This window comes from Lemur catta, chromosome 1, assembly GCF_020740605.2.
Source record: "Lemur catta isolate mLemCat1 chromosome 1, mLemCat1.pri, whole genome shotgun sequence".
Taxonomy (NCBI): Eukaryota; Metazoa; Chordata; class Mammalia; order Primates; family Lemuridae; genus Lemur; species Lemur catta.
The window spans coordinates 190185551-190209750 of NC_059128.1; the positions used below are offsets into that span (position 1 = coordinate 190185551).

Genomic DNA, 24200 nt, shown 5'->3' on the forward strand with positions numbered 1-24200 from the left:
AAATGAATACAGACAAATATGTCCATTGAGGATACTTTTTTCCTTCTCAAGGCAAATGCAAACATATTCAGGAGGATACCTCTTGTTCAGGATGCTGATTAGGCTGTATGGTTAAATAAGGTCTGTAGGAAAAGCAAAAGGAGAAAACATGTTACCATGACGCTTCTACCACCCCATTCCTGCCCTGTCATAAATTTGGTAGTGCCTTTGGGTCTCAGTCTCTCCATCTATGACCCCTGAATAGTACTCTTTGTCACATACCTCAGGGTTTGATGTGAAATTTGATGAGATCAGTTTTCTAATAATTTATATAGTTGCAAAAATTGTGTTTTTAAAAAGAGTAGTATTTATGTGTATACTATGTAATTTGACAACTATGCTGTCCAAGAAAACCTTATAATCTATGAGAGAAGACTGATATGTAAATGACTTAACAGTACAATATATTAAACCCTGGTCATAGCAAAAATTGGGAAGAGTCTTACAAGAACCTGGGGCAGGACAATTAGCTTGGTTAGTAAGAGCTTCTAAAGGAAATTTCGAAGAGTTCATAACACCACTGAGCTTTTCCAACCAAGATAGAGAAAAGCCAATATCAAGTGATTCAAGGAGAATTTGCTGCTTTGCAAAACATCCTTGCTTCATATCACTTGCCTTTAATATTTCCCAAGAAAAGAACATACTTCTAAAGCCTCAATGCTTGCACTTAGAGAAAAAAATCCCAATAGTCTGGAAATCAGAGTGCTCAAGAAGCATTTTTGCAGGAAACTAAATGCTGTGTTTCGTTTATGGTTGTTCATAATTGCCATTTCAACACTGTCACTCCGCTGGCCCAGCTTTTTAATGTAACAGACCCTTTGTGTGGAGGAGAAAGGAAGAATGAATGTGCCTCTGAGTGTGGGGTGCCCCCATAACGAAGAATACTTGAGAGGAAAGAAATGACAATAGGCAAAGATGAAATAAGTTAAAAGGAGTAAGCATAGGATAAAGAAAAGAATGTTTTATGCTGTTGACATTTATGTGGCAATTGCTTGATTTGCACTGTTTCTTGGAGAACATTGTTTTTCAGAACTTATTTTATATATAACTCATAAGTGTATTGCATAATTTCTGTATTTATTTATACTATATGTCTGTCTCCCCTTCCAGGCACAAGGAAAGACACTTTGAATTTCAGGTGACAATAGAGCATACAGTTTTAGACACTTGCTTGAAAGTTAACGTTTACTGATTTTGTTTTATGTACCAGGTACTGGAATCATCACTGATATATATATGTAATATATATGATATATATAAAATACATATATGATACATAATATACAATATATAAAAATACATATATGATATCTAAAATATACATGATGATATAATACATATATGATATATATTATTTGATTCTCATAAAAATATATGAGGAAAGTATGATAACTATTTTTATTATTATCCCTGTGTTACAGATAAGGAAACTGAAGGCAAGAAGTTGCCAAGTTTAGACAACTGGTAAATAGCAGATATCAAAGCTTTGGCTTTATACTATATTGACCTTCTTTATGGTGGAGGTTCCATCTCATACCTCTTCAGCATTCAGCTTGGTGTCTGTAATATACTGTTTATCGAATGAGCCACAGAGCCTAAACATTTTTAAAGGGACTTTTGCAAAACTACTTAGATCAACAAGAGGTGGAGATTATTAAGGGAAAATTTAGAGGTCGTTTTTCGACATGTTAACGTTGACACCCAGATGTGGGTGTTGGTTCAATAATTGTATTTGTGAGGCCAGAGTTCAGGGGAGAAATCTGGGCTGGAGATAAAAATAACTCTGTCATCAGAGTTAGATAACATTTAAAATCACGATCTAGATGAGCCCTGTGGTAGGCTGGGGGTGGGGCGCTGGACAAGAGGAGAGGGCTGAAGATTTTAGTCCTGGGCTTCTATCGTTAGCAACTGGGCACAAAAGAAAAAAGTGAGTTGGAAATGGACAATGAGAAGTGAGGGATCACAGGTGGAAAGAGAAAAAAAGAGATTTGGGAAGGTAAGTGTGGGCAACTGGGTCAAAATGGAGAGAGAGGTCAGGCTGGATGAGGACAAAGCACTGGCCACCAGGTGTGGTGTGGCTGAGGTCCTTGATAGGAGTTGATAGGATTTGATCCGTGGGGATGAGAGAGGGTTAGGGTGGGTTGGAGAGAGAATGGAAGGTGAGGATGAGTCAATCCTTTAGAGTGTCGCTGGAATGGGACAGGAGCTGAAGGGGAACATAGGGTCAAGGGAGAGTTATGTTTTGTTTTTTAAATAGACAATATTAAGGTCTATTTTATACTCAAGGAAATAATCTAGTAATGAGGGAGAAATTGAAGATGCAGGAAAGAGAGGGGAGAATTGATGGAGTGCTGTCTTTTAGGAGGCAAAGCGAGGAGGGGAGCAGAACTTGAATGGGGGAGGGAGGGTCCCACGGGAGCAGGGACACTTCTTGCATCTGTCTGGGAGAGAAGGCAGGATATGTGGTGCTGATGAAAAATACCCCTTCCTTACATTCATGTTATTAAACTTTCAAGAGCTGAGGGATTTTGTGTTTGCCAACTGATATAGGTTTAATCTTCTGGATAAATATATACTCACACAGAAAATATTCATTCAGAAGCAAGTGTAAGAATGAAGTAAAATTTAATAGTCAAAGGCAATTCTATGGACAGACCAATATTTAAAGTTGAACTTTAAACTGCTTGCTGTTTCTATGACTGCTATGGTTGATTAAAAGAAGGAATTTGTCATAAAAATTAGTGCAGCAAGATCTTTAATAAAATGGTAAAATGTGAAAATTTTAAGATCAAGAATTATGTCTTCTGTTTTGGTTCAAAGAATTTAAATCTTTATAGAAATAATAAGAATAATGGTGTCCATAATCAACTGTAACTTCTGTGTACTGAGAAACCACCATGTTCCTGGTACTTTTCAAATAGTTGTGCTGATCTTTGCAACCAAACAAAGTGGTTTTATTACAGTTTGACAATTGAAAAAACTGCCAGTGAGGTTCGGCAAGGTTTAATGATTTGCTCGAGGTCACCCAGCTGGTAAGATGAGGTTTAAATTAAAGATCATCTTGGATTCAGAGTTGCTTTTCTTCATATACTGTCCTAATATACAAATCTTTTGATGTAAGTAACATCCCTATTTAACATGTGAAAAACTTTTGGCTCAAAAAATTAAGTTGCTCAAATATTTATAGACATTGCATTTATTTGCATGGACTACTCCTATTTTTCCTCTAGTCTAGTGTATAAACATGGCTAGAAGGAAGGAAGGAGGGTGGGAAGGAAAAGGGAGAAAGGCTAAGACAATGCCATTTGTCTGATTATAAGGTTAGCAAAGTCAGTGACTACTGGTATGTCTTTTCACCCAATATCATATATGCGAGGGGCTACCATGTATTTTCCATTTTGATTCTGACTTGATTTTTAAGCAATTTTTGTCTTTATGGTTTCATAACATTTGTAGGATCTTTGTATTTTAAAATGATGTGGTTAAAACGTACATATTCCCTTTCTTCTCTGAACTGATGAGATGGGCATTTGCTCAGCCAATTTCTCCTTCTATGCCTCAGGGCCTGAACGCTTCCCATCCCACTGCTTTGGTTGTGAAAGGTCAAGCCCTCAGCTGCTCTTGGCAGCTGGGAGCTCAGTCACATCTCAAGCAGTCCCTGCAGAAGCCTTCTGCCTAGTCTTCCTCCTCCTCACCTGTTGCCTGCTGGTTGTCCACCATGTTTCCTGCTGCACAGCACCCACTGAACTTCCTGGCTACATTTGGGGTCCTAGTAGCCTATGTGTCCCACATCCCCAAGGCAGAATGCAGAAGACTTTCTTCAGGTTCCTTTACACTCGCTCACGTGACAGCTAGATTCAGAACTGGGCAAGTGGTGGATCCATGTAGAATCCACTGTGCTGGCCAGGGCTGTGACCGAGGCTCCCTGTTCTCAAGGATGGCAGTTATTGCAAGGTAAGGCTCCTGGCACAGAAGTGGCTTTGATGCGGTGGCTCTGGCATGGGGGCAGTTTCCTCATCACCAGTTCTGTGGCTTAGTTTTGGGTCTTTTTCCTAGAAGTTCAGCCTTGAGGCTGCTTCTCCAACCCTTCTAATGATTCTGTGAGCGACCCAGTGTCCTTCTGATATTGCTTCCGAGTGAGATCCTCACCAGACATAGCCCCTCCAGTCTGTCATTACAATAAAACCAAGACAACCTTTTGGGAACATACATTTTCACCTATGCCCCCTTGTAACTATTAGTCATTGTCTTTCCATTGTTCTTAGAATACCACATTTTACAGAATTGAGCATTCCACCTTTTGAAAGGCACTCATTATTTTATGGACCGCTAGGAAAGAAAATGCTGCTGTGACACACCTTTGATTGCAAAGATGTGATGTGAAAATGGAAGGGGGAGGGCCAGTGTCTTAGAACTGAGGAAATACGGTGGCATCTCAAATCTTTGCTGTGGCCTTGGAAGGCCTGGAGTTGACGTGAACAGCCCCTCCCTCTCCTCCTGTGCCCCTTTGCCCTCTGCCCGCTCACAACTCTCACAAAGGTCTTTTCCCCCCTCCTCGGAAAGGTTATGCCTTCTTATAACATGCCCTCTGTCCCCCTTCCTCCTACCTTTTCTTAGCTAATTACTCTTTTTTTTTTTTTAATGTCTTAGTTTAAATGTCATTTCCTCAGAGAAGTCCTACTAGAAACTTGACGTTTCTCCTCACTCTAATATGACTACGGTAGTTAACTTTCATTGAGCAATTACTATGTCTGGGCTAAGCACTTTACATATATTGCCTCGTTTAATCCTCACTACAAATTCATGAGATAGATGCTATCTTACCGTCAGTTTTCAGAAGAGGAAGCTGAAGCCCAGAGCTGTTCAGTGAACCCGCCCAACGTTTCACAACTAGAAAACCAGGAGCAGGAGCCGCATTCGCCCTTGTGCTTGGCTGGCCTTGCTGCGGGGCCTCCTCCATTGACTCACAGCAGATGAGCTGCCCTGGGAGTGCTCTCAGACCCCAGGACTCCTCCCTGAAAACAAGGACAATGGAAAGTACTTGGGCATTTGTGTCAAACTATTGTCTATTAAAAACTCTAAATTCCACGAGGACAGAAACAGTATATCTTGACCACTCCTGGCAGATACTGAGTGGCCAGTTAATATTTACTTTTAAATTTTTAATTGTGGAAAATTTTAAATATATGTAAGACCAGGGAGAATAGTATCATGAGCCCTCATATCCCATGTCCCATGGGTTGTCAATTCCTGGACAACCTTGTTTCATCTCTATCCCCACCTCCTCTCCTGCCAGTAGATTATACTGAAGCAAATCCCAGAGACTGTATCATGTCATCCATTAATATTTCAGTGTATATTTCTAAAAGCTAAAGATTATTTTTAAAAATATAACTTTAATGCCATTACCACGTTAGAAATTTAACAATAATTCCTCAGTCAGTATTCAAATCACCTCAACTATCTCATGAATGATTTTTATAATCAGCTTACTCTGATCCAAGCAAGGGCTGCACAGTGTAGCTGGTGGACTCATTTCTGAAGTCTTTTTTAATCTATAGTTTCTATAGCCTCCTTTTTTCCTCTCTCTTGCAATTTATTTGTTATTTGTCCTGTAGAGTTTCTGATTTTGCTCATTATATCACTGAGCTTTTGCTTTTTTTTCTTTGTTAAAACTTGTTTTTTAATTTTATTTATTTATTTATTTTTGTCAGCATATTACAGGGGTACAAATGTTTAGGTTATATATATTCCCTTTGCCCCACCTGAGTCAGAGCTTCAAACATGTCCATCCCCCTGACGGTGCACACCACACCCATTAGGTGTGAATATACCCATCCCCTCCTCCCCCTCCCACCTGCCTGACACCCAATGAATATTACTACTATATGTGCACGTAAGTGTTGATCCGTTAATACCAATTTGATGGTGAGTACATGTGGTGCTTGTTTTTTCATTCTTGGGATACTTCACTTAGTAGAATGGGCTCCAGCTCTATCCAGGATAATACAAGAGGTGCTAGATAACCAGTGTTTTTTGTGGCTGAGTAGAACTCTGTGGTATACATATACCACATTTTATTAATCGACTCGTGGATTGATAGGCATTTGTCAAAGAGCTAAAATAACTACCATTTGATCCAGCAATCCCATTACTGGGCATCTACCCAAAGGAAAAAAGACATTCTATAAAAAGGACATCTGCACTAGAATGTTTATAGCAGCACAATTCACAATTGCAAAGATGTGGAAACTGAGCTTTTGCTTTAACGTGTTTCTTTGACTTGCTGTTTCTCGGAAATTGATTGTTGGTGTTTGAGCAGATTCAGCGGTATGAAAGCAGAACTATACAATACACATCTCAGTATTTTAAAGTTATGAAGGATGTACACAGACAGATAGACAGACAGACATTCCCACCCACAGTCCCTTTCCTCCTGCAGCTGAAGGGGTCGAGCTCTCCTGGGGAAGAAGTAATGCGCCTCGTGGCTGCCACTTTCTGCTGGGATGGGGCAGGGTGATGTCAGGGACTGGGCCTGGGACTCCTGCGACTCCTGGCTGAGACTGGATCCTCCGGAACCTGTGTTGGGACTAACTAGGTCAAGCTCCCCAAGGAGCTGGGGGGGCAGGTTGCCTTTCCCCTGCATCTTGCTTTTCCAACTTGCGATTTCCGGGCAGTTTAAACACCTGTCCAGATTAGGCCTCCGAATAGAGGGGTGGAAGTGAGCATAGTTATGTGGGGAAACCAGTCTGCTCAGTACAGAGTAGGCCTCAATCCGCCATCTGAACGCATTCCTAGCGTAGGCGCCGCTCTGGGATGACTGGAAGGAGAGAGGGAGAGAGCAACAGCCAGCAGTGCCCGCCCTGAACAGTGGAATATTGGCAGCAAATTCACACATGGAATATTAGAAGCCACAGATGCGTGTACAGATAGCAACATGGATGAATCTTAAAATCTTAGTGCGTAGTGAAAAAAATACAAAACAGAATGAAATAGAAAACTAAATACTATTTAGTTTATGTAAATTAAAATAAAAAATATATGCACACAAAACAAAAATATCCATCTGTAAGAACATATACAAACCAATAGATACACATCAAATACATTCGAATGACTGCCCAGTGAGCAGGGAAAGGGAATGGAAGTGGAGCATGAGAATAAAAGAGAATGTACCAGTCAATCACTCAAGTAAGGCAGCTGGGCCAACTCCCTCAAGTCTTCGAAGATAGCAGTTGCCAAGGCAGCGGAATGAGATGTGGAAATCTCGGGTTCCCTCCATTTCTCAATCTTTCCTTATCATCACATCTTGCACTGCCTAACTCATCTCTTCTGGATGAAAGCCGGCCCACAAAAATGTAATTTGTTAGAAGCAATCTCCTGATAGTTCTTCATTTCCTGCCCAATCTCATGTGAAAATGTCTTTTCCTGTGTGTTCCTAGCTTTGATGCTTTCCTGCTATTGTGGCCAAACCTGACAATTCTTTGGTGATCTAGATGCATGATATGTACTGAATAAGATTATTTCTTATTGCAAAGAAATTATGGGAAGCAAGCTCACATTGATACTGACAATTAAGAAATCCTTTGTTTTGTACAGGGTCTAACTTAGCGCTTAGGTATGGAGCCGCTTTCCGGTGGTGAGGCTGAAATGTCTGTCCTTAACACACATTCTGAAATTGGAGTTCCAGAGCTACTAAAGTTGTAGGAGGTAAGGACTAAATCATAGTAAGTTGAAGAATAACACAAATGAAGGAAATAAGTAGCATAAGAAATTTAGTCAGAAGGTGAATTGTTTAATGAAAAGTGCCCCTTTTCTGTAATTTATAATAGCAGTGGTTCACCAGATTATTTCTTCCAGTCTGTCTCAAGACTGTAATTATAATATTTTATTTTATTTGCAGGTTTCAACATTTAAAAGGTGTCAAAATGGAGGGGAGAGAAAGGATAAGGTATGTTACCTTAACAATTAGTATGATTTATGGATGTTTTCTTTTTTTATTTTATTTCAGCATATTATGGAGGTACGAAAGTTTAGATTACGTATATTGCCCTCCCCCACCCAGGCCAATCAGAGCTTCAAGTGCGTCCATCCCCTAGACGGTGTGCATTGCACTCATTATGTATGTATACACCCATCCCCTCCCCTGGATGTTTTCTTTATTTCTCATTTATCTTGAAAATAAAAATTCTAGATTCTTTTCTTGGCTCCTATTGATTTATATGATTAATTTTTAAAATTCATTATGATCTTGCTTTCTTTACCAATAAAGGAAGGAACCAAAATATGGAACTTTTTGTTCATATTCTAAGTTCTTTGAAGAATAACAAAGCTATTCTCTTCAAGTATCACACTCAGGGTCATCACCACCCACCTGGGAGAAGATTTCATGTGGATGTATAAGTTTTTATTATAATCAGCTTCTATGCTAAAATATCTTGAGAATAAAATATCTTTAGATCAGAAAGATTTTTTTCCATTCAAGGTTAAACAAGTCGTTTATAAATGTGGAATTTGAGAAATTGGAGTGAGAATGGGGAAAGTAGAGGCTCACTGTATAATGATAAGAAAACATCAACAGTACTTGAAAAATGTCTTGGCCCCTACCCTGTGGGCCATTGTAATCATTCTTAAGTTTTTGTCTGAAATAATCTTTGACAACACAGTGAGCTTTCAGGAAGATTATGTAAGCTCCAAATCTAAATCTCAGATTAGAGAAAAGTGAAATGACTATTGATTTGAATAATTTTATGTGTACTATATTGAATCCATCATCTTTATCATCAAAAAGTCATACAGTTTGAGCCAGGTTTTCTCATTTCAGTTTAAAAGATCTAAAGCCACTCTTATGTCTAGATTTATCTGTAGTTACTATGGAGATGGCTCACTTTGTGTCCAGATTTACATTGTCATCCCAGAAGGGCAAAGATTTTGGGCTACTGAGTTCTTTAAAGGCCTTGAGAGGTGGAGGAAGCCCAAAAGCTGCTGACACTTTGGTTGAGACGCATCAGTGATTCATGGATAGCGATGGGGGGTTGATTATGTTCTGCATATGATGATGTCCATCTTCACAATTGTTTTAGCCTCAGACACACCAGTGTCAGCTACTGTGCACTCATTCTAGTCATGGCTCTTTCTTTGATTTCAGTGTGCCAATGGGCTCAGAATTATAGAGCTCATATAAATTCCACTGAAAGTAAATGTAAGGAAAATGAAAAGGAATTATAGAAATGCATTGATGCCCAGGAAGTCTGAGTTTGGGATCTAATGGAGTGGTCCTGCCTTGTTCTTTTCATCCTAAGGCAAATGAGGCACTAGGTTGGCTGGATGGGCCATCAGTGTTCCCTAGCATGGGGTGAGATATATTTACTTTCTCCTCTCTCCCCAAATCTCTTTCACATGCCCCTAGACTCCCCTGCACTAAATTATTTTTAGTCCCCTGTTTAACACGAAAAATTCGTGCAATATTTATATTTATTTATATTCTACTGCATAATGTATCGGTACAGTTTCAAATTAATAAATTGCCCCAATTCTTCAAGTAAAATGGATGCTCCAGAATTATATGCCCCATTATCTGTGACTCTGAGTACAGTGTAGCATACTGCCTCATACTCCTGGTGGTGTGCACAATTCTATCCGAGAATTATAGTCTTAGCAGATCTATGAAGGACCATTGCCTCTGGTCCTCTGTGATGTCTGAAATCCTACCATTTGAAATGATGTTCTTTAAGCTCTGTGTTCTCCTTGACAATACAGCTGGAAAGGAGAGCATAACAAATTAGTCCCTCCTTAGCAGTGGCTAGTGATAGCTCAAAAAGAGCATATGTTTGTATAATGGCATAAACCATAGTTGCTGCTATGGTTTGAATTGTTTGTCCCCTCTAAAGCTCATGTTAAAACTTAATCCTCAATGTGGCAGTATTGAGAGGTAGGGCTTTTAAGAGGTGATTGGGTCATGAGGGCTCTGCCCCTGAGAACAGATTAATCCACTCAGAGATTAATGGATTAATATGTTAGTGGATTAATGAGTTATCATGGGAGTGGGACTGGTGGCTTTATAAGAAGAGGAAGAGAGACCTGAGCTAGCACACTCAGCCCCCTCTCCATGTGACACCCTGCACTGCCTCAAGACTCTGCACAATCTCCACCAGCAAGAAGTTCCCCATCAGATGCAGCCCCTTGACCTTGGACTTCTCAGCTTCCATAACTGTGAGAAACAAATTCTTTTTCTTTATAAAGTACCCAGTTTCAGATATTCTGTTATAAGCAACAGAACACAGACTAAGACAATTGCTTAATAATTGATTATGGGGAAAATCATCAACAAAAATGGAGTGACAGTTTTATATTTTAGAGAAGAGGAAACCAAAATAATTACCTGTAAGTCATGGAACTAGTTGGTGAACTTCTAGAGGATCTGGACCTCATCTAATTATTTCTGACTTCCTAATGCCTAGCACATTGGAAGTACTAAGTAAATATTTGTTTAATAAACAACTGGGCAAAGTAGGATTCACATTTTAGGCCACATTATTGCAGTTTGAGAGAACCATTTGTTCTCAGTTCTTTTGGAACAGATTTACATTAAAGCAAAGAGAATTTCTGCTCATAGTACCACTGCTGAACCTGAAACCAAGATTTGAAGCTTCACTTTTTTTGCATTTATCCATTGTGTGTCCTAGTCCTATGGCTTCTTCATGTGCTAGGTATTTCATATTTCTGAATTCCCTCCGGTCTTCTCGTTCAAGCCCTGGTGGTTTCCTTTCTGGAGAATTATACTAGCCTTCCAGCTGTTAAATAGAATTTATAGGCTGTCATTGTTTTAGACTGAGCTCCTGTACTAGGCCTCAAGAGATCAGACCAAACCAGAATGAAGTCACTGTGCTAAGTAACACACAATCAAACTTAGAAACAGGCCAGTTTTCTAAAAAACAGGAGATACACAGCAATCAATCCAGAGGGGCCCGGTTGACACGATAGGGATGTCCCTTTTGCTTTAACCATATAAAGGAAAGTAACTTTGAAATGACCAATGCCATTTTTCTTCCTTATTTCTGCTTTCTTCATCTTTTCTGCCTGTGAAACCCACTTCCTCTGCTCAGTTCATTGGAGTGCCTATTTCATAGATGGGATGCTACCCAAGTCATGAATTGCTAATAAAAACCAATTAAATCTTTAAACTCCATTTGTTGAAATTTTGTTCTTTGACACAGCTATCTTTCTGCTTTTAGATACTTCCCTCTCCAAATATTCTGGTGGGCTGTCTATAGCAACAGTATTATTAAATCACTCATCATTTGTGCTACCCCTTGCATAAAAAACTTTGTTGATGTTCTGTGACCTGTTGAATCCACGTAAACTTCTTTCACCTTTGATGAACTTCTTTTACCTAAGATGAACCTCTTTCATCTCTGAGTGAATTAAAACCCTGGCGTTGAAAATCTTCTTATTCTCACCTAACCTACCATTCTGGGCTTATCTACAAAGCCACTGACATTCTTGAAAATCTAGTTGTTTTACAACATTTCCTCATACCTGAGGAAATGGTATGAGAAAAATGTGTTAAATTGTAAGGATACTTTCCCCACTTGATGGTGATCAGCTGGAGGGTGGGCAATGTATCTTGTACATCCTTGAATTTTTTCCCCAACACAGCAAATCTCCCTGTGGAGATGCCCACCAGCGATGCCAATTTCAGCTCCTCCATGAGATCCTGCGGAGGAGGGATGTGGCATGCAGGACTTGGGGGTAGAAGGCTGTCCCTGATGCTGTGGCCTGGGTAAGGGGGTGTGAAAAAGGAGCAGGGACTGAAAGTGATGGGCTGGATTGGGAGAGCTGGTGCTGATGGCACATTCTATCCCTTTAAACTTCCTGGAATTCACCAGGAAGTTTCACCATGGACAATCCTGATGTTTGCTGGGTTGGTGAAATAGCAGATTTGCAGAAAGAAACATTGACCAGGGTCCAGACTAATATCAAGGAGATGGCTCAGGTGAATGGAACCCAGTGAAAACTAGCACACAGGTCACTAGGTTGAGAACTGGGAGGCACAAACCAAGCTGATGACAAGCTTTATTGGGCTGGGAACAAGGATGTTGCTATGGTCTGAATGTGCCCCAAAATTCATGTGTTGAAGCTTACTCCTTGTTGTGGTGATATTAAGAGGCGGGGCCTTTTGGAAAGTGATTAATCATGAGGGCTTCACCCTCCAAAAGGTTAGTGTCTATGAAAGGCTGAAGCCTGCTCTTCTGTCACGTGAGGACATGGTGTTCATCCCCTTTTTGCCCTTCCATTTTTTCCACCATCTGAGGACATCTGGACAGCACCATTTATGAGGAACGAGCCCTCATCAGACACCAAGTCTACTGGTGCCTTGATCTGGGACTCCCCAGCCTCCAGAACTGTGACACAACAAATTTCTGTTCTTTATTTGTTACCTAGTCTCAGGTATTTAGACTCAGAGCAAAGATTGGCTTGGCAGGGATTGCATGAGGGTAAGGCCTCATCTATATGCAGCCTAGACTTATAATTTTGCATTAAGTTAATATTTCACAGTGTCTGAGGAAATTTGGCCATTGTTTTCCTGTGTGTGTGTGTGTTTAGCTGGAGCCTAAGAGAAGAAGCCTGTGGATAATGCTACTGCTTCCTACAGCCACACACCAAAATGCTTATGGAAGGGGCCATTAACTCCAGAGCCACAACCTGGGTCCAGGACAGCTTGGATTTTCAAACATGCTGTTGATTCTTCCCCAAATATCATTCATATTTATTCATACGTAATCTATGTCTTTATTTCTGGTGCCTAAAACACAGCTGTTTTCTATCACAATACCCATTGCCATGGCATTGTCTTTGACTACAAATGGAACCTTTGCTTCCTAAGAACTTTTTATTTTGCACTTTGCCAGACGATCAGCTCTCAGAATTGAATCAAAAGTGAAGCTTTGTGGAGAAGTGTGGGATCCCAAAGCACAAGAATTCTCGTGTTTCAAGCTATGGGTTTCTCAGCACAAGAGTAAGAACCCTTAAATTTGTAAGAATTCAAATTCTCTCAAAAATTTTCATTTACGGTAGAATAAAGGTCAGGAGGTGTTAAGTGATTGTTACTAAGTAAGAACAGAATATTTCCCAGCTCAAAAAATTCTTTTCAAAGCAAATATGTACATTTGATACCTGCAAGTTTTGAATGTGCAAATATTGACTCAGTAGATAGACGAACCCAGGTTGAACGTGCTATGTTTTTTTTTTCTCAAGGGTTGGCCCTGTTGTGACTCTGACTAAGGGTTACATATTTTTTCCTCCCCTGATGAATTTTCTAGAATGGAAGGATGGTTTCTCACCCTTGTCTCCAGAATGTAAAACATCTGTGTAAAATGCTAAACAGATTTTTATCGCCCTGAGTCCCCCTTTGGGAAAGGGCATGCCTCAAATCATGGTTTTTGTGTGGTAAAGTCATAACATGTAACCAATATCCTGAAATAAAAAAGAGAAAGTTCATTTTATGGTTTAGGCTAAATACCTTGTTTCCATTGCTGTATCCTCTTTAATGACCCTGCTGATGGCTTATAACAGGTCACTAGAAGATTTGATGGGACTCTCCAAGTTGTTTTATTCATTTGGTTTTCAGTATTTTTTATTTGGGGACTGGTAAAAGAGACAGCCTTCACAGAGGGCAGAGAACCTTGAATGGTGGAATTTCAAAATGCTTTCAGAGTTAGTTCTGGAGAAAACAAGTGAGGAGAAAATGTACATAGAATCCTAAACTGTAAAGCAATATACTTGCATAAAATCACACACTCTGTATTCAAAGTTAGTTGTTATTGGATATGATGTACAAAGCAAGGTACTTGTGGTTGAATAATTTACATCAACAGGTATTGCTTGTCAGGGAGTGCCATGATTTTGCACCACCTAAAGTTTTCACCTTTAAAGTGCAGAATAGATAAATCATTAGGTAACTTACTTGGCACAGCATAAGTTTTATAAAAGCCCATAAAATCATCTTTGAAAAAGTTGATTACATCATGAGACATTTTTAAATACATAATTTTAATCTAGCATGTACCTGTAGTTATTGGCACTAGGTGTGTATACAGGTTACCAGTTTCTTGAGAAAACAGGACAATTCTTCATCCCTGAAAGAACTTGCCCACCCACACCGCACTGGTTTTGAGCAATGTCTGTATGTGGCCCCTAATCCCTGCCAGGAGGAAGCTGTGTTGAGCTGCACCTGAGGTCTTGATTTCCTTGTACCAGGTACATGTGAATCTTAAGGATGCAGTCTGCAGGCTGTCGGTCTCCTCCTGCTCTGTTTCTAGGCGTATGCTTTCTTGAGTATGTGGATCCAAGCAGGGACACAACAATTTATTTGAATTAACTGTGTGTTTAATCAAATCTTAAAATCTTACCTGTGCAGACATAGCATTACACTGGGAATTGACAACCACCTTCCATAGCAAGTATCGTGGGTGGGATTAGCCCAGTTTTACAGATGTGAATGTGGCGACCGAAAGAGGCCGAGGGGGGCTGGTCGCAGTGGCTCACGCTTGTAATCCTAGCACACTGGGAGGCCGAGGTAGGTGGATCCTTTGAGCTCAAGAGTTCGAGACCAGCCTGAGCAAGAGTGAGAGACCCCATCTCTATTAAAAATAGAAAGAAATTAGCTGGAAACTAAAAATATGTATGGAAAAAAACTAGCCGGGCATGTTGGCACATGCCTGTATAGTCCCAGCTACTTGGGAGGCTGAGGCAGAAGAATTGCTTGAGCCCAGGAGTCTAAAGTTGCTGTGAGCTAGGCTGATGCCACAGCACTCTAGCCTGGGCAACAGAGTGAGACTCTGTCTCAAACAAACAAATAGACAAACAAACAAAAAAACCCCAAACCAAACAAAAAAACAAACAAAACAAAGAGGCCAAGGGATTTGCCCAAGGTCCAACTTCAGTTCTCACATTCCTCAATTCTTTTGCTATTTAGCTATGATTGTCATGGCAAGGTCTCACAGAACTTGAAATTCCTGGCAGTAATACTGAAAATCAATTCCTGGAATATTATTTTTGGAGTGAACTACTAGGTGTCTGGAAATTTTGGAGGTTAAAGATAGGAATTATGGTTTTTTGAAAGGATATCTCACATATGTGACAGCCCCATGTTGCCCCCTTATGGAACTTTTGATATTTGCAAAATTTTTTTCTGAATTAGTCTTTCATTAAAATGAGACAAATAAAACAGGATTTATAGTGTCAGCCTTCGTCAAGATGACATTTTTGTATATCTTACATTTTTGTATATTAAATCAACTGTCATTGAAATTTAGCCAAATTGAAGAAAAATGTGATTATGGATAAGTCTACAGAAAACTTCTCTGTATTAATTTCTAACTATACTCATAGCCCCTTTACCCATATCCTCATGACTGACCATTTTGCATATTTAAAAAAATGTATCTAACAAAATGGGGTGGTGTTCTCAATATTTTACTAAACTTGGAGAATACAACAGTGACTTATTTTAAGTTTTGTATTTGTGAGATGTTCGGAAATTTGGTTAAGTTTTTTAAAAAGTGGGTATGAATTACAGCTCTGCTACTTAATGTCTGCATAACCTTGGGTAAACCCCTTAATTTCTTTAAGTCTTAGCATCTACCTCTGTAAAATGGGGATAATAGAATCATCTGTGAAGCATTTAAAACCATTTCTAGTGCAGAGTATGAATGCAAAAGTAATAGTGGAATGGTTGTAGCAATAGTAAACCCTGGTTCTTAACTCCTCAACTATTACATGAGGAGATGGTACCGAAGGAACTCTGAGTTCCTCTCAAGTTCTTACATATCTGATCCCCTGGATGCAGGATAAGCAGAGGAAGAAGAAGGCACCACGAACAGTGGTTTCATTTCTGCCCTCCTGGGAAGGTCTTTCCCTCCCCACAGCTTCTGGGAGGAGCAGGAGGTTCCATCTGTAGTCATTTTCTGGCAGGGGCTGCCAGTTTGGGCCACAGTTTCTGAGTCCTGTTGGGAGATAAATGCAACAGGGGCTACCTCAGATGCCAGAACCTCTCCAGGGGTGTGAAACTAGTTTATGCTTAGCAATAGCTAGGAGGACTATACGTTTGTGATGCGGTCACTGATTGGAGAAAGGTTCAACAGGGAAATGGGAGCAGGTGGTGTGTCGAAGAAACAGACTGGAAGAAGGCACAAGTAAGGGACTAATGGCAGGGAAATTCTGCCCTTTGTCTCAGAGTCTCAACTTCACCTTTATCAAAAATAAATACAGGAAGATATTAGATAAAGTGATGAAAACAGATTTTATTCAGTATCTACTCTCAGTTGGGGAAAGAGCTGAGCTCCATTGGAATTTGTGCAGAGGTGGCTGGGTGTTTTAGTTTTTATTTTTCCAATAAGATTTTATTGTTTATGTTTTAAAATTACCTATAAAAACTTGCAATATATAATATTTAGAGTTTTATTAATTCTCTCTATTTTTTAGCTTTTTGAGGTTTAATTGATATGTAAAAAATTGCACACAGTAAGGTACTTGGCTTGATGAATCTGCACATATGCAGACACGCATGACACCATCACCGCATGAAGCACAAAGGGAGTGGGAAGGAGGAGCACAGGGGCTCAGGTGAAAGTTGTGAAGGGTTGCTCAGTGTCGATGTGACTAGGCCAGCTGTGTCTGCTAGCTGGCAGTGACCAAAGCCAGCATTCTATTCTGATGGTTACATTTCAAATAATGGCTTTCAGGTCCTTGAGAAAGACAATCCTGTGTTGTAGGAGATACATACACGTCTCAAACGGACATAGGAGGGATTCGAAATTAAGTAACCCCTTCTTAATTAAATGCCCTAAGAAAAGGTGATTAGGGGCCTATCTTCAGAACAGACAAAATTCTCCTGGCAGCACTGAGCTTTCTCAGGCAAGTGTTTCAATGTAGGGCTGGGCCATCCTAGGGACACAGCCTTCTGCTGCTAGAAGCCAGGCTGGAGTTTGGATCTCTTAGTGCAGAGGCTTGGATGGAGTTGTTATGTGCTGAGAGTTATGCAGTTCTTACCATGAGGCCTTCTCTGACCATTTTAACACCTCATGGGGTCAACTTTGATGGCATGTAGAAACTGTAGACAGTTAACAGTTCATTCATTCATTCCATAAATATTAGTTGGGAGCCTTCAATGTGGTGGGCATAGTTCAGAAGTCATGTAATAGAGTAGTCACCCCTCCCCCCATAGATATGGAAGGAAAATATTGAGAGTGGGGAATATGTAACAGAGGGAATGGCCTAAAAAACAGCAAAAATATTTTCTGCCTCTTTAAAATATCCTTCACTCCTTTTTGAGAACTAAAACCTGCATCCCTGCCTCAGGCCAGTGGTTGGGAGGAGCAGGGTAAGTCTTTTGTTCTTTGTGCTATAGGAGATGGCTCAGCCTGGACCTGGCAGAGGGAGGTCCTGGGTGGAGGTCACGGGATTGTCTTCAGCAGAGATGGAACTATTAGAATCATCAACTGTAGCTGCACCGAAATTGTCTGAAATTGACAACCCACCATTTAAAAGCTCTGTATTTGTGCTTATTATTTGGACCATGGCATTTTTCAGACAGAAGTATCCATTTTCTTTCTTTACCAGCAAAGTAATCAACTTCTCTTTCCTTCTCCTCAAACCACTTGTTCTTGTTCTTCTGATGTGGCCTCGAGGACAATTGCTGAGCTTTCAGTAACAGTCAGGGCATCTTAGAACTGTTTGTATTGTTCACTAGTTGTTTTACTTGTATTATTATCACCTTACCTAAATCAATTGTTAATTTCTTTGGGAGTAGAGAGACATAGTCTTATTCTTCTCTATTCCACAGTGTATATGTAATTTAGCAGAGCCCATTATACAGTCATTTAAATTCATTCAGCATAATTGAGCAATACAATATATAAAGAAAAATATTTTGAAACAAAATTTGAGTAAATTGGGAGTTAAGGGGAGAAGAAAAAAAAAATGACAGCATTGAAATAATGAGAGATTCTTTTACAGACCTTTTTTTTTTTCACTTTTGTATTTTATTACAGAGTCTGGAGAATTTGGTTTGAAAAAAATCACTTTTTAAAAATGAAAGTCTGAAGACCACTGATCAATTTTATAGGCCCAGAGAGGTGATGTCAAACAATGGGCTTCCCCTTGAGCTGATCATGCCTGATGATTAAGCCAAAGTGGGCTCCATTGCTTCAGGCAGAGCCCAGGCTGACGGCACCAATTTCCTGTTTTGGATCCCAAGTCCTTTGAACTCAGAGGAGCAGGTCAAAAGAGGTCTTCAAAGTAGGGAGTCATAGTGTAGAAGTGTAGAAGATGAGGATTGAGGAGAAAGCTCTGAAGGGGCTTTGACTTAGACATCAGAACTGCTCTTTGTGCTTTAGAGATTGGAATTGGATGCCTAAAGAAGTTGTATCCTTATTGGCCTTTTTGACAGGAGGAAGAAACTAAAATTAGCCCTGAGGGTGCTACCTTCTCCTATATTTTTGAAATATCCTAAAAAATATTTGATATTTTCTTCCTTAAGTACAGGGAGGAATGAATCTCTGAGATAACGTCATAGAGGTGATATTAAAGCTACACTTTTTTGTGCGTGTCTGATTTAACATTGCTGAAAATAGTAAAAATTTCTACTATTTTAACATGTATCCAAGGCTAAGAATAGACATAAAGAATTATATTCTTTCTAGATGCTAGGGATATTCTCAGATCTTGCCAGCTCTGCAGCAAATGGAGGAGGTGGTTCTTGGATAACAGGCTTTCCTGGAGGGAGGCCAGGCTGCAGTTGGCCGAGCTATAATGCTTTCATCTGAGGTGTTGGCAGGAGGGCTTCCTTCCACCACTGTTTTCCTCACCATTATTTCTAAAGGAAGGCCAAGGTTGGGCAAGGTTCAGGGCTGGCACAGAGCTATGTCACAAGCTGTGAGACACAGGGCTGCTGTTACAAAGATACATATGTTTTATCTAGAAGCCTTTTCCCCTAAAATATCCCCATCAGATCTTCTATTTCAGTGATTCTCAGCAGGGTGATTTTGCCTCCCAGGAGGAATTTAGCAATATTTGGAGACATTTTTGTCACAATTTGGGGAGGTTTGCTACTGGCATCTAGTGAGTAGAAGACAGGGATGCTGCTAAACATCCTACAATGTACAGGGCAGAATCCACAATGAAGAATGATCCAGTCCAAAATGTCAGTAGTGCCAAGGTTGAGAAACTCCATTCTATATCTTAAGACATGAAAACTAGTTCCTTGATTTTTGTGCTAATGCCTTAGGACTCAAAGTGTGGTCCCCAGATGCCAGCATCACTTGGGAGCTTGTAAAAAATTCAGACCTTCAGGCCCCACTCTGGACACTGGATCAGAATCTGCATTTTAACAAGATCCTCAGGTGACAAATATGTGTGTTCAATTTCGAGAGGCACTGATAACCTTCTATGAGAACTGCAGAGGGCAAGGCAATGTGACAAGTGCTTTGGCATGACTAAATCAGAAACATACATGTTACTGAAAGCTTGGCACTTGTCCACGAGGCTGAATCAGAAGAACAAGGACAAGTGGTTTGAGGAGAAGGAAAGAGAAGTTTATTACTTTGCCAGAAAAGAGGAGAATGGACACTTCTGTCTGAAAAATGCCATAGTCTTAGTAATAATTAGAATTACAGAGCTTTTAAAGGATGGGTTGTTAGCTTCAGACAATTACTGTTCAACTACAGTTGATGATTCTGATAGTCCCATCTCTCTCCTGACCTTTACCCAGGACCTCCCTTTACCAGGTCTGGGCTGAGTCATCACCTATACAGCACAAATAACAAAAGACTTACCCTGCTCCTCCCAACCACTGGGCTGAGGCAGGGATGCAAGTTTTAGTTCTTAAAAAGGAGTGCAGGATGTGTTAAAGAGACAGAAAATATTTTTGCCATTTTTTCAGGCCATTCCCTCTGTTACATATTCCCACTCTCAATATTTCCCTTCCATATCTATGGGAGGAGGAGTGACTAGTCTGTTGCAGACAGTCCTGGCCCTGCTAGGTAATGCCTTTAAATTCACAAAAAGTGACTTGTTCTCTATCTCTTTTTTTATTTTCATTGTAGTTTCTTCTACTTCTTTGCCATCTGTTCCTCCTTTTTTCCCTTTCTCCTTTTCTCTCTTCCTTTTTTTCTCTTCTAGTTACTCTGCTTTATCAAAGCTATACACATTTATCACATGTGTGCATTCCTTTTCTAGGTCTTTAATTTTGAGTCACTCTTGATACAAAAGAAAAGGCAGACACTTATCTCTTTAATTAAAGGAAATTGTCCTAGAGGCAAGAGTGGGTAGAGTCTGGAAGGACAGCCACACTTTCTGAAACTCGATAACACAATTAAATCAACCTTCCCTTCAGTGGTAAGATATTAAAAAGGAAGGCAATAAAGCTTATCCAATACTAATTTAATCAGAAGCCCATGCAATCAGTCTCTTTGACATACCTTTTGTCAACACAGCTTTAGGTTTCGAATAGGCAATCTAAAACTCTAGAAATTTACCATACTGTCTTATCAGCAAAATTTCTGCTGAATCTAGGTATAATAATAGAAGTGATTACAAATAAAATTTAGTCCGCACACCATGCCAATGTACCATAAAATTTTAGAATCCTTAAAATATCTTATTAAAAATTCTTTTCTTTTTTTTTAAAGCTTTTTTCTGTGTCATGTTCACCATCTATTAGTTCAATGATTCTCTCTACAGAAAATATGAGCTAAAATTTTCAATTATTAAAGTAAACTTCAGTTCAATTTGATAAACATTTACTAAGCAGTTAGTGCTTACAAAATGTAGAATAAGAATTGTGGAAGATTAAAAAAGGTTAAGATACAATCCTTATCCTAGTTCATGATTTGGGGTGTGTGTGTATGTGTGATGGATCAGAGTATGCAGGGGTTTGTTCATGATAAGTATTAGGTACACATACCCACAAAGAACTATAGGAGTTTATGAAGAAATATTCATGCCTAGTGTTTCTTTGTTATAGAAAAGTAGATTCTGAAATATAAAGAAAATGACTGAAGAGGTTCCAGTTCCTAAAAAGCTGTGGTTTTCTCCATAAGATTTTACAGCCTGGTTAACAATTACATCAAGTTTCAGGGAAGTTTAACTAAGGAATATAAGTAGGCCTGATATCCTGAGAAAATTACCAGCCATATTTATGTTTGTTTTTCCCAGAATTTCTTCATACTTATATTTTTAAGCACATCTTATGACTTCTCCACAACTTTTTCTTTTTTCTTGTTTAAAACTGCAGTGGTACCAAAGCAGAGCTTTATTCTTTTTGATTGTAGATTTGAGTCATACGTGGAAGACAATGCAACTGTCATGTAAGCATTGAAAAGAACCTGCTGAAAACAATATATAATGGATCTTTTATCTATTTAATTGAATAAAAATGATGTTGTTTAAAATGACTTTTTAAGATAATGCCTGTAATAGTCATTATGTAAATTTCTTTACCTGGCATCTATTTGAAACTTTAATAATAAGGCTGTAGAAATGATGTCCACCTTTTCCCTGAGATCTAATCAATATGCAAAAGGATATATGCTACCTGGAAATGACAAGTAATGGGAAAGTTAGTCCTTTTGCTCATACCCTGTGACCTTGCAAATGACTGTGCCAAAAATTACATCAGTATTTGGATGAATTCCTAAAGAAATTCAAATGAGATTGAGTCATACTGAAGCTTTAGTCAATTAGGCAATTGCATTAAGAGATTCATTTTTAAAAGAAGCTAGATAAAACCAGATTTATGTGATAAGTTTATAGGGCAGGGGTCACCTTTTGAAATTGGAGGGTGTGTATTCACCATGTGAAGTTGAAGATCAAGCATTAAAGTAATTATGGATGTGTGTTCACCATCACATAAAACAAATCTATTTCATTAATAGTGCCAGTCTTGAATTTTCCAAAGATACTTTTATTTCCCACAAATTCTGAGAGTCATTTACTCTCTGAATTGAATCCTGTGTTCACTTCCTCGTAAATGGCTTTCCTGCAGCCTCCAGTCCTTCACTGCTGGCTTACTTGGGGCTCCACATCAAATGTGGAGAAACTGGTTAGGTGGTTTTCTTGTTTGCTTGTTTTATGAGATACTGAGGAAGCCTCAGTGGAATGCTAAAGATGCACTGGTAACTTAGGGACTAAACGGTGGTAAAGAAACACTTCTGCTTCTGAGAAAATATATGTAAAGGAATCATATTTTGGAAAATTCTAAACAGATTTTTGTCTTGTTTTACTCTAGAATCATTTTTTTTTTCTCCTGAGGACTGAACCCTGATCTTTTTCTTTGCATCAAAAATTTCTTTCTAAGGGTGCCTGGCGAATCATGCTTACAAATGATAAAATCTCAGTAAACAGATTTTTATGACATGATTTACTTCCCAACCTGATTCTGGTATAGTATCGCGTAAGAATAGAAGATGCTTATCTTACTTCAAGCATTCCTTTCCTCTGATTCCTGGTCTTTTGGACTAAGCCTAACTCTTTCAGACAATTGTCAACTAAAGAATCCCTTAACCCACCTGTGACTTGTAAGCCCCTGCTCTGAGATGTCGCACCTTTTTGGGCCAAACCAATGTACACCTTCCATGTGTTGATTTATGACTTTACCTGTAATCCCTGTCTCCCTGAAACGTATAAAACCAAACTGTACCCCAACCACAGTGAGTCCACTTGCTCAAGGCTTCCTGGGTGTGGCTCTGGGCCATGGTCCTCCAATTTGGCTCAGAATAAACCTCCTTAAATTATTTTACAGAATTTGTCTTCTTTCCCATTGACATTTCCTTCCAGTCTTGCTCCTTCAAGCCTGAACCAGGAAGTCAAAAGCTTCAGATAAGGGGAGGGTGGATCCCTCTGGGCAAAGAGGTCAACTGCACCCTACCTGACTGAGTGTATCACCAATATTCCTGCTGGTTAAATCCTGGACAGGAAGGAAGGTAAAGAGGAGGTCGTAGGCAGAGGGAGCAGAGGATGAGACAGGTGTCTGCCTGTCCCTTTCTAGCCCCCAGTGCTGGATGTGGAGACATTTTAGGGAGGATGAGGGTAGAGGGGAAGGAAGAGTGGCTTTTGCCCTGTTTCCATCAGGAGAAGAGGACATCTCACAGAGAGATTCTTCCCATAACGATACGGGCAACTGTAGGGTCAGGTAGGCCTGATTCCTCAGAATACCTTCTGTTTCTAGAAGTTTCCATGATGTTACAGAGAACTATCTAGATAGCTAATGGTATTGGTGAGTTAACTTAATGGGAATGGTATTAATGTGTGAGGAGGCAGGCAAGGTGACACCCTTAGCAAGGAAGGGTGGCCCAGCTGGCTGTACATAGAGTGGAAATTGAAGATCAGGCATTATCAGGGCTGTCAATCTCCTGATCCAGCTGAGAAGACCTGACAGTTTCTCAGGCCTAGACCTGAACATTACATGCCAGCTGGGGTCTCCAGTGACTAGGAGGAGAAGCTGGAAGGCAAGGAATGGTGTGTGTGTGTGTGTGTGTGTGTGTTTGTGTGTGTGTGTGTGTGTGGGTGGGTGGTATTTGGGCTCCACCATCATTCAGTCAGCCACCGTCTCAGAGAGGAACAGAGGAAGTGTAAGAAATTTAAAATACTCAGCCTTCTCAGAAAGCCTGAGTTAACTGAAGATGCTTTTTATCTAATGGTGCTTATCAATTGGATGAAATTTGTATTTTTTTTCTTTCTTAGAGGGGTAGGGGTCCGCAAAGAATATCAAAAGTTATAGAAAATGAAATAAGCAGAGGACTTTCTATGCACAACTGAGTGCTGCTGTGCAGGTGTGGCCCACACACCTTGGGGCCCATGCACGTCGTTTACATAACTGAGTTTTTTCAGAGCTTCAGGAATTTCAATATTGTAAAACCATGTAGTAAATTTACAATGGTAGACAAGAAAACCACAATTGTATTATTGCTGTGTTTAAGCTTTTTGCAGTAAGAAGCTCTGCTCTGTAATCTTGGGGAGCAAACTCCCTGCAGTGAGACGATGGGGTACTGCTGGGTTTGGTGCTCCCTAAATGGAGCCTAACGAGCTGGAGAGGGCTGTGCTGGCTCCTTCTCATTCTTCTGCAGTGGACTTGCTGTCCGTTGTCTTCTTTCCACCTCCAA

General features: G+C 39.8%; 2 long non-coding RNA genes across 3 annotated transcripts; one reads left to right on the forward strand and one right to left on the reverse strand.

The window, feature by feature from the left end:
- Nucleotides 1–70: 70 nt before the first annotated feature.
- Nucleotides 71–10455, reverse strand: LOC123641619. Its single transcript, XR_006736321.1, has 3 exons — nucleotides 10421–10455; nucleotides 4864–5054; nucleotides 71–122 (listed from the first exon to the last, which is right to left on the reverse strand). It is a non-coding gene; the product is annotated as an uncharacterized LOC123641619 (long non-coding RNA).
- On the forward strand, nucleotides 1946–8129 carry LOC123641608. 2 transcript variants are annotated; one of them, XR_006736320.1, is made up of 4 exons: nucleotides 1946–2035; nucleotides 7639–7749; nucleotides 7943–7990; nucleotides 8105–8129. It is a non-coding gene; the product is annotated as an uncharacterized LOC123641608 (long non-coding RNA). The 2 variants fall into 2 exon arrangements; XR_006736319.1 differs by lacking the exon at nucleotides 1946–2035 and having other exon boundaries at nucleotides 7484–7749.
- Nucleotides 10456–24200: the final 13745 nt, after the last annotated feature.